Raw genomic sequence first — 5130 nt, forward strand, 5'->3', positions numbered from 1 at the left:
TAGCTGGTGGAGGAGAGACTCCATTGTCGGGGGCACCTCCTCGTTCAGCAGGCCTCGCAGAGTGAGAGCGGAGCGTCCGGTAGTTCCGTTTTGGAGGCATCGGCTACGTACGCGCTTTGAAACTTGGGTCTCGACACCTGGAACCCGTTGGAGAAGGTCACACTCTTGACCGTTCCGCTCCAAAGTCCCAACTGACCCGAAGAGGAGGTGTCCTTTCTTTTACATTGGAACCCTCCTCTCCCCCACCGGCATGCCCTCAACCAATCAGAGTAGTTAGTGGGCGGAATCAAAGCGAAGTAGGCGTGAGGGCATGTCGGCGGGGTTGAGCTCAGTAGGGATCTATTTGGATCAGATCTCCTTCTTTATTGTCAAAGAAATGGTAACAGAAAGCTCCCAAGGGAGTGCACGAAGATGGCGTGTAGTGATGCCCGTTCTTAAGGCACGGTTGTCGGTGTAGATGATTTTGGCCAGCTTGGCCAAGATGGCAGCAACGGTCCATGCAAAGGCCTCACGGAGGAAGATGCGAGGGTCGGGCTGGGTGATGACGGCAAGGGTGACCGTAGAGGTGATGACACCCAGAGCAGTAGCGGATTCATCGGCGAACAACACGTGATGCGGGGGAGTAGGCACAAGCGGCACCGCGTGGGGTAGTTTTCGCCACAAAAAAGAAAAATTCTTAGTCCAGCACACAGGCGGAGGGATGGCCGTTACAGCGGCATCGAAGAGCGGTCGCAAGGCATGGGAGCCCGACCGATATAAAGACAAATAAAAAAATAAAAAAAACACCAGAATCCTGCCAGTCTTTGGTATAGGGCCAGGGAGCAAGGACTCTCGAGGAGCCGGAGGGTGTGAGAGAGGGACTGGATGCGCTGGGGCGTGTGGGAAATGGTGCCCTACTGAGTGTCCAAACGGAAAACCAAAAACTGAATGTCACGAGTAGGGCTGGTAAGTGCCATGTGGGTTAACCACAAAACCACAGGATACAAGGTCGGCCACAAAGCGCTGGGTTTGCTGGGCCAGGAAAACGGGATCAGAGTGGGCCAACAGAAAATTATCAATGTATGACCATGCCCAAATGCCGCGGTCACGCAGTGAGCGGGCCATTGCCGTAGCAAAGGCCTGCATCAAGAATGGTGCAGGGCGGACTCCAAAAGGGAGACGCGTGAACGAGTAGTAACGCCCTTCGAGACGGAAGGTAGTAAGACGCTGCGCTTGGGGGTGTAGTTCTATGTGATAAAAGGCCTCCGCCAAATCCACCTTAGTAAAAATGGCCTGAGGTGGAAGGGGGATCTGGAGGAGGACTTTAGGCAAAGGGTCCAAGCGAAAAGACGGGGCTGGTAAATGGGGAGTAAGGTGGCTGGCATCCAAGACAAAACGGGACTCTGTGGACGACTTGGACGCCAATTGAATGGGGCTCAAGTAGGGTCCGCGTACAGAGGCCCGAAGGAGACCCGACGCCAACATTGAAGCCACCGCTTCGCGAAGGACCGGGAGTTGGTCAGGTTGTGGTGGTCGGTTGTCAACAACCGACTTTGCTCTACAAGGTATACTCAAGGCAGCATTGTCAGATGCAGGAAAAAAATGAAAAGTAGTTGCGGTGCGGTCCCAGTCTACCCGCGGGGGAGGAACACTAGGGCTTACTGCGCGATGGATGCACAATCTTGGCATCGATGAGATCCTTGATCATCCGCTTGACAAAATCACGCTGCGCCGGCGACAGTCGATGTGGTCTCTGGGAGGTAGGTCTCGCATTGCCTGTCGGAATGGAGTGCTGCTCAAGCCGACAGTTACCAACGTCAGTGCTGGCTCGCGCGAAGCAGGTCGTGTTTTTTTGCAAGAAGCTCTTCAGGTGCCAGCGTTGAACCAATGTTGAACGTGACACCCTCAACCGATAGCGGATGATGTTGAGAGCCGACGATTTCCAAAGCATTCGGGCGATCCAGGTCCTTTGGCGAAGGCACGCTTCAGCAACTCAAGATGGACGCAGTTTAGTCGTTGCTAAGCTCGATGTCTTCGACCCTTGTGACCCCCCCTAGCGACTTCGACAGTAGCATCAGAGGGTAGAGCCACAGGTTGAAATGAAGGGTTGGCCAGGAGTACGTAGAATGTGCTCTCAGTCTTATCCATAACCATGGGTTTAAAAAGGCAGTGGCGCTGGTAGAGCGATTTTGTGCCGCTCACTTCTATCTTCGTTGATTGTCTTCGAACAGGATTCTTCAGGCGTGGTTGAACAAGCTTTCGGGACCACGGAGATATCAGCTGCTCCGTCACCGAAATTACCTTATGCCATGTCGCAGGCGAAGGAATCAAAAAGTTATTTGCATCCCAATCCATCATGGCCTTGCACGCTGTCAAGAAATCGTAACCAAGGAACAACTTTTCTTCCTCCAGATGTGGGACCACGATGAATGCCTGGTTGAGCGTCTGTCCGTCAGCTGTCACTGTGGCAGTGACTTCACCGAGGCACGTGAGGGATTGACCACTTGCACCACGGAGACGTATAGACGAAGGTTGAGTTTGAAGGTGCAACTGGTCGGCGATAGAAACGTTGATGAGACTTCTCATTACCCCGAATACAAGAAAGCTGTCAAAGACTGTCCGTTCAGTTGAACCTGAATTTTTTTGGTGCCCACTGCTGCGCCACATAGGATGCGACGAACTACTGATGACCCCTCGCAGGCGTCAGAGGCATTATTTCGTTGTTTCCCTGGGTCGGTGCTGCAGCGGACTCAAAGCGCTGTTGACACTCTAAAAATTCTGGTGTGAGCTCCTGCCGACACCGCGTGACGAAATGGCATCTCTTCTTACAATAGTGGCACAGCGGACAAACTTCCGGTTGACGAAACGAAAAACCCGGAAAATCCTGCGAAGCTTTGACGTACGTTTAGGCGACACTTGCTGCTTCTTTTACTTCCCACGTGGAGAAAGAGGCTCTGACATTGGCCGTCGTCCGCGTTCTGACGAGGCGGCGACCGGTCCTGCTTCAAGATCGGGAACGAGGGTGCTTTCTTGGTTTCCTGCGCAGCTTGAACTGGCTCTGCAGCTACAGTCAATGCCGGTGTCTTTGGTTGGCTGAAGACTACCTGGTCTAAGCGGAGAAATGAGTCCAGCAACTCATCCAACGAACTCGTCGACGAGGTCCAGTTCGCGGAAGGCGAAGTCTGTGCAGGACTCTCCCGAACGCTGACTTGTGCCGAACATCTTCTCTCTTTCTGCGACTTTGTTGTCCAGGTTGTAACGACGATGGAAAGCGGTGTTCATTAGCTCCCACGTCGTTACCTTGGTTGTCTTCAGGTGGTACCTCACCCACATCATCCTTAGATGATAGCTTGAATACAATCAATTGGATGGCCTCACTTGGTGCGACTTTAAACGTCTGGAACCGGAAACCTATCTGGTGAAACCAGAAAATGACGTCCTTGCCTAGCTGAGGAACCGAGCTGACAGTCACGTTAATCAGTGACCTTGTCGGCCGATCTCACGCGACTGCAGCGTCTGCGGCTGACTCAGCTTGAACGCAAGCTTTTTTCTTGGGCGCCTTGGGCCTCTTTTTCTTGGCGTACTCGCTCTCGGAAACGTTCTCGATAGAGCTCATGCTGCACAGAGATACTGACGACGAAGTGCTCCCCATCTTTGCCTCGAGCTGATCAAGACTATTTACGGCAGGTGCCAGCTGTCCGCAGATCAAATTATCTGTTGCCTATAGCTGTTACCGGCGTCGTCGAAAGGTCGCGATATGTGCTCCAGCCGGTCGATCGGTTTGCGCAGAGGTCGCGTTCTTGAGCTCTGCTAGCTGTAAGCGCAACTGCTCCACTTCGGCTTTGAGGATCTCCGTTTCGCTGACGACTGATTGGTATGGGGCGTCCTCGGCATCGTCATCCAGCCTTCGGAAAGCTTCGATGGAACATTCCGCCATCTTGGAGTTACTTTGAAACCTTGGCCGTCCAGGCGACAGTGGTTGGTGGAGACCTGGTCGAAGTGAGCGCCGTCCCCACATAAATTGCTAACGTGAATTTCCTAAAGACCCTAGTCCCTGTTCGGGCGCCATATGTGGCGATTTCTCGTGGTCTTCAAGAGAAATGGGCACCAAGCTCGGGAAATACAACCAACCTCCAAGATTCTACGCGGAACTTCTCCTCGCGCTCGCAAGGTTGGCAACGGAGCTCGCACGAGCCGCACGAGTCGTCTTTTACGGCTCGTCACAGTAGACTGATATCACCAAGCGTTCGGCGCATGCGTGACGCCACCATACCTTCAGTTCACAGGAGGTACATGGCAGTGCACGAAAGGGCTCGTGCCGTCTTGTGGTCTACACGAGCAGAGCTTCAGCGGGGTTGCCGCACGTGCAGAAACACTAAAGTTCCCTCGACGCATTGCGACAGCGGTGGCGTAGTCAAACATGGCTGGTGAGATCGGTCTCTTGGTAACTATGAAACAGCATGTAAGCCTCCTTTTTGCAATAATCCCTTGTAGCCGCTTCGAGGTAACCTGCATAAATAAATGAATAAATGAATATATGAACCAGAGATTATTTTGAGATTAGGGCGGCCATCATAGGTCGCGCATTTAGGTGTTTTGCTAGGTTCAAATAACTTTAGCATAGCTAGAAAGTTGTTCTGCCTAATTTTTTAAACAACGATGGAAGAGTCAAATTGCCTCAAAAACATAAATTTTTTAGTTATTATAAAAAGGAAAAAACGAACCTTGCGCCTTGATGATAGTTTACCTAGTCTGCACGATAATATTTGTGGTGTTAAACGATGTAGCCATTAACGATGTAACTAATATATAGCAAATTAGGCAATTAAAAAAAACTGAAACCTATACATATTTAAAACTACATATCGAAACTGACAATTGAAGTTATTTGACGTAAAACAATTTTGAAGACGAGCAAAAACCGGTAGAAATTCATACAAAAATATTCCCTGAAATGTCTTTTTTTATTTTTTTTTATTTAAAGTAAACGCACTCAGAAATAATCTAAGTCATGGCTGCTTTATGGGACCTTCGGTTTGCTACGGCGCACCAGAATTCCTTGCGAATCTTCAAAGAGACACAAACCTCCGATGAATTTTTTTTTTTTTTTCTGAGGCTTACAGTCCCTGTCAGTTTAAGAAACGCAGGGCG

General features: G+C 50.9%; 1 pseudogene; it reads right to left on the reverse strand.

Annotated features, from left to right (window-relative positions):
• Window positions 1-273: 273 nt before the first annotated feature.
• LOC115313194 lies at window positions 274-3631 on the reverse strand (annotated as a pseudogene).
• Window positions 3632-5130: the final 1499 nt, after the last annotated feature.

Source organism: Ixodes scapularis, unplaced genomic scaffold, assembly GCF_016920785.2.
Source record: "Ixodes scapularis isolate PalLabHiFi unplaced genomic scaffold, ASM1692078v2 PGA_scaffold0__279_contigs__length_252992795, whole genome shotgun sequence".
NCBI classification, from domain to species: Eukaryota; Metazoa; Arthropoda; class Arachnida; order Ixodida; family Ixodidae; genus Ixodes; species Ixodes scapularis.